At 43.8% G+C, this 14880-nt stretch overlaps 1 pseudogene; it reads left to right on the top strand.

Moving 5' to 3' along the window:
• The first annotated feature begins 762 nt into the window (after nt 1–762).
• LOC135974511 (olfactory receptor 14A16-like) lies at nt 763–1699 on the top strand (annotated as a pseudogene).
• Nucleotides 1700–14880: the final 13181 nt, after the last annotated feature.

Genomic DNA, 14880 nt, shown 5'->3' with positions numbered 1-14880 from the left:
CCACCACTCCCCTCTTCTGCTCAGCTCCACTCCCCTGATATGGCCCCAGCCCCAGGGATCAGCTCACGACCTCTGCTTCCTCCTGTCAAAGTTCCAAACACCAGACATTCTCTCCTGATTCTGTCCTTTGGCCAGCCCTGGCCACCATTTCCTTCCCACACCACTCTCCTCCTTCCTGTGCCTGGCCCTTTCTAGAGCTGGGAGAGTCTTTCAGTCCCTCATCCCATTTAGTCCATCACCTCTCAGCCAAGCCTGCCCAAGGAGGGGAGCAGAGAGCGCCCATCTATGGAGTAGATCCCTGTCTGCTAGGAACTGCAGAGAGACCCAGCAACTCAGGACATCCAGCGAAGGCACACCACAATGGCTGCTGGATAATGCGGTGATGGGGGTATGAGAGAGAGAGAGAGAATCAAACAATCCCGGCAGTGAATAGATAGATAGATAGATAGATAGATAGATAGATAGATAGATAGATAGATAGATAGATAGATAGGACCAATGACTCCTAAGACAGCAAGGCCATCACTGCCTCTCGGAGCGAAGGACCTGCTGCTGAATTGCCACCGTAGAATGAAGCGGAGGTAGAGCTGCCGCCGCTTGTGATGGCGCCTTTTTTTTTTTTTTTTGCTGCTTGGGGCGGCACAAACCCTGGAGCCGGCCCTGTCTAGGGCTCCAGTAAGGCCTCTACTTACGGCAGCCGAACCCTGGCCATTGCCCTTGTCTTTCCCTTCACAGCCATCACATAATGTACTGAGGAAGAAAATGACCAACCAAATCACTGTGACCAAGTTCCTCCTCCTGGGATTCTCTGACATTCAGGAGCTGCCAATTTTGCATTTCTTGCAGTTTCTAGGGATTTACCTGGCAGCCCTGACTGGGAATCGTCTCATCATCACAGCCATAGCTCTCAGCCACCATCTTCACACACCCATGTATTTCTTCCTGAAGAATCTGTCTGTCCTAGACCTTAGCTCAATCTCCATTGTCGTCCCCAAGTCCATTGCCAATTCCCTCATGAGCACCAGGGCCATTTCATATTATGGATGTGCCGCCCAATACTTTTTCTTCCTTTTCTTCGCTGCAGCTGAGCTTCTCTTACTGACCATCATGGCTTATGACCGATACTTCACCATCTGCCAACCACTGCACTATGAGTCAATGATGAACAGGTGAGCTTGTGTCCAAATGGCAGCCAGTATCTGGATCAGTGGGGTTCTCAATTCTGCACTGCACACTGGAAACACGTTTGCAATAATCTTCTGTGGAGACAATGAGATGGAACAGTTCTTCTGTGAAATCCCCCAGCTCCTCAAACTTGCTTGCTATGACTCATGTCTCAGTGAAACTGGGGCTATTGTCTTTAGTGTGTACTTTGCCTTAAACTGCTTTGTTTTTTATAATTGTGTCATATGTTTTGATCTTCAAAACAGTGCTGAGACTCCCCTCTGAGCAGGGCTGGCATAAAGCCTTCTCCACCTGCCTCCCTCACCTCATTGTGGTCTCTGTGTTTGTTTGCACTGCTAGTTTTGCCTATATTAAACACACCTCCAGCTCAATCTCATGTCTGGGTCTCGTGGTGCCAGTTTTTTATGCCCTGGTGCCTCCCATGATCAATCTGATCATTTATAGCATGAGGAACAAGGATATCAAATCTGCCCTGTGGAAAATGATTGGGTTACGGCTATTCTCCAAAAAATAAAATAGACAATTTCTCCAATGACCATCGTCTCATTCTGTGTTTCTTTACAAATATAATCAACTCTTGACATTATTGTCTCCATGAGAACATAACGTGCACTCCGTTTTGGCACACTGAGGTATTTACACTGGTAAATATCTAGAAAAACTGCACTCAGGTCAATGGAGTTACTACAAATTTACAACTATATAAATATCCTGTCTTCACACAGTGGCCAATGTCATATGCTTCACAGAGAATGAACAGAACAGGGCAATTATTAAGTGACCCATCCTGTGTTGTCCAATTCCAGCATCTGGCAATCAGAGGCTTAGGGACACCCAGAGCACAGGGTTGCATGCCTGACTCTCTTGGTTAATAGCCATTAATGGACCTATCCTCCATGAAATTATCATGTCTAGCTATCCATCCATACCCATCCATACCCGTCCATCTATTGATCGATTGATCTGTCTGAGGCTTATGTACTGCCACCCATCATCATGGTATCAGAGCACTTTCCATATAAAATCAGTTACCATATCAAAGTCACATATTGCGTCTCTGGCTCTTCTCCTTATTTCAGGATGGGGAGTAAAAATTCTGCCCCCTCCACGGCCCCGAGGCCAGAGGAGCTCTCTGCTCCCACTACCGAACCAAGGCCGGAAGAGCTGTCAGCCTCCGCCATGGTCATGGGCTCAAGGTGTCAGCCGCTGCCCCCGGTGTCAGGGCTCTTTTACTATAATGAACCCCTGGCTTTAACGAATAAATGGCTTGGATCCCCAGGGGTTCATTCTGATGAGGATGTACTGTATTTTGTCGGTTGGTTGATTTGTTTCTTTGTTCTAGATGTTTTTGGTGGGTGGGTGTTTGGGAGGGCGAGGTATGTTTGATTAGATGGGAATATCCATTTGATGTCATCAAGTAGTGGGTACTACCAAATCAGGCCCCGGACGGAACATGTGCCTATCTTCCCCTGGTTCGTGGTTCCTAGCAGAGACAGGGGCCTCCCTGACTGGACTTAGGCATCTCTCACTGAGCTAGAACAAACTCCTGTCCTCGGCATCTCCCATCGGCTAGCTCAGGCGCCTCACTTCCTAGTGTGCTGGAATTTGTGACTCACATTCTTAGGTGTTTGTCTCTCCCTAACTGTTGTATATGGAACCCGGGGACCTGACTCAGTCTGCGTACGACCCTACTGTTATCCCAGTGGTTTTCTAGGTGCCTAAACTTTAGGTGTTGCCGCACTGTGAGTCATGACGCCTGGGACTCTTTATGGATCCAGGCCCCAGGGGTATTTTAGCACCTAGTAGGTTTTTCAAAAGCAACTAAGCATCTACATCCCATTGAAATCTGTTCTCAATGGTACCAGATGACAGAAGAAGGAGTAATGGTCTCAAGTTGCAGTGGGGGAGGTTTAGGTTGGATATTAGGAAAAACTTTTTCACTAGGAGGTTGGTGAAGCAATGGAATGGGTTGGTGAAGCACTGGAATGTCATATGTAAGACACGGGAGGTAATTGTCCCGCTCTACTTGGCACTGTTGAGGCCTCAGCTGGAGTATTGTGTCCTGTTCTGGGTGCCACTCTTTAAGAAAGATTGGAGAGAGTTCAAAGGAGACCAACCAATTGATCAAAGGTTTAGAAAACCTGACCTGTAAGGAACAGTGGAAAAAAACCAGCATGAAGAGGAATGGGGTTTGATCTGGAAAAGAGCACCAGCAACTCCAGTCTGTAGCACAATACAAGAAAATGTCTTTAAAATACTGTTTGAATGGTACCTCGCACAGGCAGGTTAAATATATATTTATATATATACAGACTAAATGTTAGAAAAATTGTGGTGAAAGAGGAGATTTGATGCATTGGACATGTCCAGTTGTTAGAATATTGGAAGCAATCTGTAACTAAATGACCCAATTGTTGGCTATTTATTATCTAATAACCTTCTGGTGATCCTCCTGGGACTTACTGGTGGAAATGGTCACACAAGAGGAAATGAAAAATTAACCTCTGATCTGCTAGTAACTGCTCAGTTATTAGTAACCTCTCAATTGGAAATGAAACATAGTCTAAACATTGAGGAATAGTTCAAAACAATATGGGAGATTGGTTATGGAAAAATTAACACAACAATTATGTATTAGAAAAATAGACAGAGGACAAATAGATACTTAGATATTTGGTTACCTCTTATTCAGTGCTCAAAGTATATTCTCCAGCAAAAATATCCCAGCACACCTGTCCAATTGCTTTGTATATGAACACATCCAGCATACGAAATGGCCCTGGTGTTCATGAGGGAGTTGACGATGCACTTGGGGACGATGACAGAGATGGAGCAAAGATCTATGATGGAGAGATTCATCAGGAAGAAGTACATGTGGGTATGAAGCTGGTGGTCGAAGGCTATGGCCATGAAGATAAGAAGATTCCCTATCAGGGCTGCCAGATAAATCACTAGAAACACCACAAAGTGCAAAATCTGCAGCTCCCGAACATCAGAGAATCCCAGCAGAAGGAACTCAGTCACGGTGGTTCGGTTGGACATCTTCTTTCTCATGACTTTGTGTGATGGTTGCAGAGAGAGGGACAAGAGCAAGGGGCAGGATTAGATCAGTAAAATAACTCTCCTTTTGTGAAAACCACGTTAATTTCCTGGGGTCAGACGCTTAGCTTGTGAAGATTGGTGTAATATGGGAATGAGGAGGGGGAAAACAGTCTCATTGACTCGAATGGCTTTACTCCTGATTTACACTGGGGTGAGAGAAAGTAGAATCAGCTCAGTGGACTTCAGTGCAGTTACTCCTAATTTGTACCAGGGTGATGGAGAGAAGAATTTGGAATAATTGCTTTTGAAGAATTTGTATACCTCTGTCACCCAAAGGTGGGCGAACTCTGTATAATATTGTATAAATGTTACTATCCTCAGTTTACCAAGGGGAATCAGGGGTCTGGCTGGCCAGATTCTGCTGTAAGGGGCACTGCTGTGAATGTGGGTTAATTTCACTGCATACCATGGACTCCCCATTTATACTGCTCTAAATGGGAGCAGCATTTCGCCTGGATGTGACCAAACCTCAACCTTAATTACAAAGTAAACTTGAGTGATGAATACAGCTCAGGACTCCTGATGCTTCGTCCCCCGTTGTAGCCAGATTTCCATGCTCGCTGTGAGAGAAAGATGTTCTGGCTCCCTTCCTGCTTTTCTAACTACTCAACTAAACTTCCCCCCAGAGCTTCGAAGAAAACACAGGAATCCTGATTCTCAGTTCACCCCTGCTATAACCCACAAAAATCAACACCTGTCCCGGAGCTGGAAATACAGTCCAGGAGTTCTGGCTCTACCCACCTCTTATTCAGTGCTCAAACTATATTCACCTGCAAAAAAATCCCAGCACACCTGTCCAATTTCTTTGCATATGAACATTTGATAGACAAACCTGTTCTGTTAAATATGTGAATACAGAAATTTCACTCAATTTAATAAAATCACCAGAAATGACGAAGGAGTTCTAATGATCCTCACTCTGTACTATGGTAACAACCTGTTAAATAGAAAGATTTGGTGACTATATTCCCATATGATGTCTCTTTAAACCAAAGTTCACTGTTGTAATGATTGTTTTGTTTCTGATATTTGCATGGTAAGGATTTGTAAACTTGTTAAAACTTCCTAAATAAACAGTTAAAAAAAACTGGGCATGTTGATCAAGCTGCCAGGGAAAAGTTCAGCTCCTAGTTTAGACTGATATAAATTACATTAAATCCACTGACACTAGAGTAGATTCAATGGAAATAATCAGGATTTATATGAGTGTGTGAGAAGAATTAAGCCCATTCTTAAAATGGACCACAAAATTTGCGCTGGTCAGAGGTTAAAAAAGTGGCATTGTCAGTTGAAGTGTAAAATAAATGACCTTTTTGGAATGAAACGTTTTGATTTTCCAGTACAAAACAACTTTTCATTTCACTTTTTTCTTAATTTTACTTTAAAACATGGTCAACATTGAAACAAAATGTTTAGATTTTGTTTAAAATGGAACCTGATACAAAATTGTGTTTGACTTGTTGATTCACCTGGTAACTTTTATTGGGTTCAATTGTTGCTATTTAAACACACAGGCAAACACTCACACAAACACCCATGCAGTATCTTCCATAGACTGATGCACACACACACCATGATGCTCACTCACACTTCACACAAGCAGCCACACGTACACTATCCAACATGCAAACACTCACTGTAACACAGCTGCCTAAATGCACCAAACACACTCTTTCCCCCAGCACAAAAACAATCATAGACACACACTCACTGGCTCTCACACACAAACACAACACAGTTATGTCCCATATATTTCACTGGTCCCAGTTTAGATGGTATACTCTATATAGTGGTGTTACGAAACAAGGAACCAGATCTGAGTTTGGCAATGAGAACAAAACACTTTGTGGGCCAAGACATCAGTTCCCACATTTAGGAATATGAGCTCGGAATTGACAATGCACATAGTGGAGGGGGTGTCTACAAACCCCTCCCACAAACAGCTCCTATCACTGAAATGGAAACATGGGAACCCATCAGAAATCTGCTGGCTTCTTGGTGCTGAGGCACTTGCATGATCTATCTCTTTATTCCCATAAATAATCTGTTGTCCCACTGTCTTGAATCTTCTGTCTGAACTATATCCATCACTGTGACATTTGATGAATGTGTAGGGCTGCTGCCAATTCTCCCACATGAGAGTATTTATTTATATTGCCCCCAGAACACACCCAATATTATTATTACCTATCTTTGGTGAAAAAGTGGCAGCTCTGCAAAATCTGCACAGGGTCTGCCATCTCCTAGAGTGACGCCAAAGCAGTGTGGTGGCTTATTTTTCTTACCACCTTTGAGGTGCTTTTGTGAATGAGAGGAATAGTCACACCTTGTATTGGCTCCAGGTCTGTATTTCTGGGTATCATTTTTGCCTTTCTCCAAGGTACGTGAGAGAAGACAATTGGGTTTGGAATATCTGCAGCTGATGTATTGATCTATGGTTATAAATTGCTGAACAAGTCTTTTTAGGAGCCAAATTTTGAGTTGCTTATAAGTGTTTAATCAAGCAAGACTCTGGTTGGGCCAGACTGGGATCTCAGTAACACCAGAATAAAGCTGAAGTCATTGGTGTTATTTTGGCTTCACCCCTGAGATCAGAATTTCCTCCACTATGAGTTTTGCCCGAATAAAGACAGAATAAAAACTGTCCACCCAATTGTACCAGTTTTGCAGTGATGTAACCCCACTGAAATCAGTGGAGTTACGGTGGCATAAATCTGGTATAATGGAGAGGACAATATAGCTCAAGGACTTCAAGATTTTTTTTAAAAAACACTCTGTTTATTATTTCTTGTTCACGTGCACCATTTGAATGAGAATTATGCACAATGCACACCGCTGCTTTAATCTTTTAGGAAAACTAAACTAATAGTTCATTGTTATGGTCTTGTCTTGCCTATGCAATCCTCTTTCCATGGCTACCTCTATAAGTAGTCTTGGAAGGATTAGATTTTTATCAGTAAATATTGGCTAATGTTGATTTCACCATACACACAAAGCCAGCGAAAAAATATTTCCTTCAACAATCAACATTTTCAGTGAGGCAAAGTAAGAAAAATGCTGCTTGAGAACTTAAGAGTGTTTGATTTAAGGTTATTGACTTTCTATATCTTCACGTCATGTGGAAACATTGTGCTTTCACAGTTCTCAAGTTTAAATTTTTTGAAACTCAACATGTACTGTCATTAAATAACTGTTGTCTGATCCCTCCATAATTTCCTGCAACTGTGAAAATTTAAACATCAATATTATCAGTCAAAATTATATATATATAAATTAAATACTGCTAAGCCTAAGTATAAAATAGTATTGTCTATGGTCAGGAGTCCTATTTGCATTTTCTTTTGAAAAGTAGTATCTAAAGTTGTTGTTTTTTAAGGAATAAATGTAAGCCCTAGCTCAGCCCTCTTCTGCTGGGGAAAAACTTTCTTCTCATCTCCAGCCTAAATTTACTCATGGCCAGCTTATCCGCATTAGTTCCTGTGCCAGTATTCTCCTTTAGCATCAATAGCTCTTCTCTCTCCCTGGTGTTTATCCCCCTGATCTATTTAAAGAGAGCGACCACATCCCCTCTCAGCCGACTTTTTGCTTGGCTAAACAAGACAAATTCTTTTAGGCTTCATCTACATTACAAGCTAGGGCTGTGATTCCCCAGCTCACATGCATGCGCTTGTGCTAAATGGATGAGTATATATCACAGTGCAGCTGCAGTAGCATGGGCGGCACCATAGCTTAGTCATTCCACGTACAAGGTTGTCTGAACCTCGGGGCCACCTACTCAGCATGGCTGCCCATGCTAGCATGGCTATACAGGATTTATACTTGTGCTAGCTCTCATCCGGCCATCTCAAGGGCATGGACCCGAGCTGGGAATCACTCCCCTGGTTCATAGTGTAGAAGTGGCCTCACTCTCCTCTCGTAAAATAGCTCTCCATTGTCGCAATAGTAGGACCGTCGTTCCTAAGGTTGTAGGGTTTGGTTTGTAATTGGTTCCATATTTACATGGCATTTTATCAAGCCTCATCTGGGACCAGATCCTCAGATGGTGGAAATGGACACTGCTCAACTCTAAGGGAGCTGTGGCAATTTACACAGTTGAGGAACGGTCTCTCCTGACATTTCCCTTGTCCTTACCCCTCCCAAGGAAGCACATGATGTACTGAGAAAGAAAATGTCCAACCGAACCACCGTGACTGAGTTCTTTCTTCTTCTTGGATTCTCCGATTTTTGGGGGCTGCGTATTTTACACTTTATCCTGTTTCTAGGGATTTACCTGGAATCCCTGACAGGGAATCTCCTTGTTATCATCACCCATAGATATGACCAATGATTCCTAACACTGGAGGCTTGAATTCATTGCAAGCTGGGAAAAATTCCACAAAGACCAGCACAGTAAGTTTGCCATTTCAATTAAATATGTTAGAGTATTAATATACAGGGCAAATTTAAGAACATAAACTTGAATTAAGGTTGGAACTCTTTAAGACTTTTGCTATCAAGTCAATCAACCATCTAGAGCCTATCAGAATTTTGTTTGTAAAAAAAATAGGTTTTTCATAGACTTCCCAAAAATCTCAATTTTTTCATGTTTTGGTAAGTGAGAAACAAACATTTTCAGCAAAAAATTGCAGAAAACTGATTTTTTTCTCCCTAGATCAACCCCAAAAACATGAGTTTTCAGTTCCCCTGTGTATATATATATATGAAGTATCCGTGAAATATATTTGAGGATACCTGAGAGTTTCTATGAAAATTTGATTAATTGAAAACACAATTTTCCTTTGAAAACAATTTAAGTAGGAAATTTCTGACCACGCTTAATTGGAAACTGTGCTTTAAGAAAGACTGGGGAATGCAAATATTGTCCAATAATAGGATAATTTCAAACCCATACATTCTATTACATCTCTTCTTATCTGCAGCCTTTGGTTCATACTGTTAGTTATGCCTAGGGCTCCTGCAAGGCCTATGCTTTAGTGATTGCAACCGAACCATGGTCATTGCCCTTGTCCTTCCTTTCACAGCCATCACATGATGTACAGAGGAAGAAAATGTCCAACCAAATCACCGTGACTGAGTTCCTTCTCTTCTGACATTCGGGACCTGCAGATTTTGCATTTCATGGTGTTTCTAGGGATTTACCTGGCAGCCCTGACTGGGAATCTTCTCATCATCACAGCCATAGCCCTTGACCATCATCCTCACACACCCATGTATTTCTTCCTAATGAATCTATCCATCCTAGACCTTGGCTCCATCTCTATTGTTGACCCCAGTCCATGGCCAATTCCCTCATGAGCACCAGGGCCATTTCATTATACGGATTGCGTCATCCAAGTCTTTCCCTTCCTTTTTTTCGCTACAGCTGAGCTTTCCTTAATAATCATCATGGCGTATGACTGGTATACATTTCCATCTGCCAACCACTGCACTACGAGTCAATAATGAACAGGAGAGCTTGTGTCAAAATGGCAGCCAGTATCTGGATCAGTGGGGTTCTCAATTCTGCACTGCACACTTGGAACACATTGGTAATAATCTTCTGTGGAGACAATGAGATGAATAAGTTCTTCTGTGAAATCCCCCAGCTCCTCAAACTTTCTTGGTATGACTCATATCTCAGTGAAACTGGGGCTATTGCCTTTAGTGTGTACTTTGCCTTAAACTGCTTTATTTTATAATTATGTCTTATGTTCTGATCTTCAAAATACTGTTGAGAATCCCCACTGAGCAGGGCCGGCATAAAACCTTCTCCACCTGCATCCTTCACCTCATTGTGGTCTCCGTGTTTGTTTGCACTGCTAGTTTTGCCTATATTAAACCCACTTCGAGCTAAATCACAACTCTAGATCTCATGGTGGCTGTTTCGTATTCCGTGGTGCCTCCCATGATGAATCCGATAATTTTTTGCATGAAGAACAAGGATATCAGTGCTCCCATGTGGGAAATGATTAGGTCAAGGCTATTTTCCAAAAAATAAAATGGCCATCTTTCTCCCATGACCATCATCTCATTCTGTGTTTCTTTATAAATATAATCACCTCTTGACATTATTTTCTCCATGAAAACTTAACGTTCAATCTGTTTATCCACATTGAGGTATTTACACTGGTAAATATCTAGAAAAACTCCACTCAAGTCAATGGAGTTATTATAAATTTACACCTATATAAATATCCTGTATTCACACAGTGGCCAATGTCACATACCTCTGAGAGAATGAACAGAACAGGACAATTATTGAGTGACCCATCCTGTGTTGTTCAATTCCAGCATCTGGCAGTCAGAGGCTTAGGGACACCCAGAGCATAGGGTTGCATCCCTGACCCTCTTGGTTAATAGCCATTGATGGATCTATCCTCCATGAACTTACATGTCTATCTATCCCTCCATCCCCATACATACCCCTCCATCTATTGATCGATTGATTCGTCTGAGGCTTTTGTACTGTCACCCATCACCATGGTATCAGAGCACTTTCCACATAAAATCAGTTACCATATCAAATTCACACATGGGGTCTCTGTCTCTTCTCCTTTTTCCAGAGTGGGGAGTAAAAATTCTGCCCCTGCTGCAGCCGTGAGGCCAGAGGACCTCTCTGCCCCTAGTATTGACCCAGGGCCGGAAGACCTGTCAGCCTCCGCCATGGCCATGGGGTTCAAGGTGTCAGCCGCTGCCCTGGTGGCAGGGCTCTTTTTCTATAATGAACCCCTGGGTTTAATGAACAAATGGCTTGGATCTCCAGGGGTTGTTATAGCAAGGATGTACTGTATTTTGTTGGTTGATTGATTTGTTTCTTTGTTCCAGATGTTTTTGGTGAGTGGGGGTTTGGGAGGGCGAGGTATGTTTGATTAGATCGGAGTATCCATTTGATGTCATCAAGTTCCAGGTACTACCAGATCAGGCCCCGGACCGAGCATGCACCTATCTTCCCTTAGTTCGTGGTTCGCTAGCAGAGACAAGGGCCTCCCTGACTGGACTTAGGCATATCTCTCTGAGCTAGCACACACTCTCCTCTCCTCGGCATCTCCCATCCGCTAGCTTAGGTGCCTCCACTCCTAGCATGCTGGATTTTGTGATTCCCATTCTTAGGTGTCTGTCTCTCCCTATCCGTCATATAGGAGCCCGGGTCCTGACTCGGGCTGTGTGTGATTCTGTTGTTGCTCCAGTGATTTTCTAGGTGCCTAACTGTTAGTTGTTGCCTCACTGTGAGTAACCATGTCTGGGCCTCTTTATGGATCCAGGCCCCATGGGGTATTTAGGCACGTAGAGGGTTTTTCAAAAGCAACTAGGCAGCTAATTCCCACTGAAACCAATACGTTTTGGACACCAAGAGGCTTTATAAAAACCTCCCAGGCAGCTAAACACCTTTGAATACCAGGCCTTAGGTGATGAAGTGCAGGTGTTTATATTGGGCAATGATACCGTGGTGTGCAGCTATGGGTCCATTGACTTATGATCTTTGATATCCACCAGAGATCCTAGAATCACAGAAATACTGGTCTGGGAGGAACTGGAAGCAAAGGGAAATTGGGTGCCTGGCTTTTTGAAAATCCCATCCTAAATTCCCGGAAAGAATACTCCTCCCCTTTGAAGAACATTCCCATATCTCTGCTAATTCTGCAGCTGACGCCAGCCCACCTAATAGAAAAAAAATGTCTTTTGTAGGTATATTATAGAATCACAGAACCATAGAAATGTTAGGCTGAAAAAGACCTTGAGAAGCTGAGGTAGGACCTAGTAAATCTAGATCAGCACTGACAGTTGCTTGTCCAACATGTTTTTAAAAAAATCGCCAATGATGGGGATTCCACAAGCTCTCTTGGCAGCCTATTCCATTGATTGGACCTATGGTCCAAAAGCCTAGGGACCTTTAAAATTCTAAACTAAAGCCTGTTTTCAGTTTCTTGTTTCTTTGGTCCTTAATTGAGAACCCTGGAGAACTAAATCCTTCTTTTCACCTACAAAGCAAGTGAAATTCTCCAAGACAGTGTGTCTGACACCTAACCAAGAGGTGCCATGTCAAGGGAGAAGACAGGAGGTTGGTCTAAGACCGGAGCTGTGATTTTCTAAGAGGCCTAAGGAGTTAAACACAAGTTCCCAAGGACTCCTTTAAGTCCATTAGGCCCTACTCAAGATGCTGGAATTGCACAACACAGGATGGGTCACTCAATAATTGTCCTGTTCTGTTCATTCTCTCTGAAGAATCTGACATTGACCAGTGTGTGAAGACAGGATATTTATATAGGTGTAAATTTATAGTAACTCCATTGACCTGAGTGCAGTTTTTCTAGATATTTACCAGTGTAAATACCTCAGTATGCATAAACGTATTGATTGCACATTATGTTCTCATGGAGACAATAATGTCAAGAGTTGATTATATTTATAAAGAAACACAGAATGAGATGATGGTCATGGGAGAAAGATGGCCCTTTTATTTTTTGGAGAATAGCCTCGACCCAATCGTATCTACTCAGTGCCTTTGGGATAGAATGCAGGAGATCCAGTTTGTTGGAACTTATTCCTGGTAGAGGAGATTTCTAGGAAACTGCACAGAAGCTCTTTGGGAGTGGTGAGCATGGTGGGTAGCTGGACATTCATTTCGTTTTAAGCTGGATAATCCCCTTTCTGTGTGGTTTGTCCCCTGTCTGGTACTGAGACAAAACCAGACATGGTTTTGTCCAGTATCACGGATGAGGGACGCATGCAAGGTCACACTGGCAGTTAGGACCATGAGGTAGGGGCGGGGCCACAGCTTTCCCAGAAGTACCACAATGTCCGGTGTGGCATTGCTTTCTAGAAATAATAAACCCCATAATGCTTTATGGAAATATGCTTATGAGTGTAAATTTGACATGACTGGAATATGTTTTATGTTAGAGGTGCCATTTAACATATCTCTGCAAGGGTTGAGATCTACTGGATATATTCATCCTATTTACATGCATATATCTTTTTTTATTCGAAGTTATGATACCTGAAAGAAACTGGACCAAAGGACAGTAACCACAGGGGTGTGAGTAATTGCTGGACCCAGACTAGAAGGAGGCTAGTCTGTAAAAGAAGCTTACTGGAACATCTCTGAGGGTGAGATTTCATCTGGAATCACTTTCTTGCTGTATTAGGCATAAGCTTGCGTGTTTTATTTTATTATTCTTGGTAATTCATTTTGTTGTGTCTGTTATTACTTGGAACCACTTAAATCCTACTCTTTGTATTTAATAAAATCACTTTTGACTTATTAATTAACCCAGAGAATGTATAAATACCTGGGGGGAGTATAAAGGTTCGCCCTCAGAGATCAGTAAGGCCCGAGCCATCAGAGGGGCCAGATACTTGCAGCCCAGCTCGTGATTGGGAAAACTCTGTGGCCCAAGGGAGCCGCCAGGACTGGCCGGACCTGCCCTGCGCCTGCTACCTGGAGGATTTGCAGAACCAGCCCTACCCTCGCTATCCAGAGGAACCTATGGTGCTGGACCCCCCAGAGGATAACACTCTGATCAAGGTACTACCCGAGGGGGAGTCTGGAAGTAGCCCAGGGCAGCCGACCCTAGTCTGGCTGCAGCAGTGCCAGAGCTCATGTCAGTGTGTTGTGGCCAGGATCCCCACTGACTATGCAGTGAGTCTTCTTCCGCTGTTAGGGCCCCGGGCTGGGACGCAGTGGAGTGGGAGGGACTGCGTCCCCCCTGCCACCCAACTCGTGCGTGGCAGTCTCCCCCTCTCCCAGGCCTGAGGAGGCTTGGGCCTAGTGCTATTGTTTGTATTGGTACTGCTCAGCCCTGCTTGAGGGCCTGAGCTCCTAACTCAGCATTGTTTCTCCACCCTGACCTAGAGCCTGGGCCTCCTATTATTTGTACAGTTGTTGCTCAGCTCTGCCTAAGGTCCTGAGCTCTGACTCTGCATTGCCCCGCCCTGACCTAGGGCCTAGGCTCAACACTATTTGTACTGTTGTTGCTCAGCCCTGACTGTGGGCCTGAGCCCTGACCCATTGTTGCCCCGCCCTGGCCCAGGGCCTGGGCTCCCTACTGTGTATACTGTTGTTGCTCAGCCCTGCCCTGGGGCCTGAGCTCTGACTCTGCATTGCCCTACCCTGACCTAGGGCCTGGGCCTACTATTGATTGTACTGCTCCTGCTCAGCCCTGCCTGAGGGTCTGAACCCCTGACTCATTGTTGCCCGCCCTGACTCGGGCCTGGGCTTACATTGTTTATTTCAGTTACCGCAAGGGCTGCCGAGGACAGACAAATTCCCCAAACAATAACTGTCTGTAGTGAGCTGGTGTGGCTCACCGCCGCCCCGGAGAGGGTCGAGCCCCGGGTAACCCTTGTACAAGGGTAAAACTGTCAAGTATCAGGGGGTAGCCGTGTTAGTCTGTATCTACAAAAACAACAAGGAGTCTGGTGGCACCTTAAAGACCAACAGATTTATTTGGGCATAAGCTTTCGTGAGTAAAAACCTCACTTCTTCGGATGCATAGAGTGAAAGTTACAGATGCAGGCATTATATACTGACACATGGAGATCAGGGAGTTACTTCACAAGTGGAGAACCAGTGTTGACAGAGGCAATTCAATCAGGGTGGATGTAGTCCACTCC

Source organism: Chrysemys picta, chromosome 12 (genome assembly GCF_011386835.1).
Source record: "Chrysemys picta bellii isolate R12L10 chromosome 12, ASM1138683v2, whole genome shotgun sequence".
Taxonomy (NCBI): domain Eukaryota; kingdom Metazoa; phylum Chordata; order Testudines; family Emydidae; genus Chrysemys; species Chrysemys picta.
This window is presented reverse-complemented; position numbering and strand designations above follow the sequence as displayed.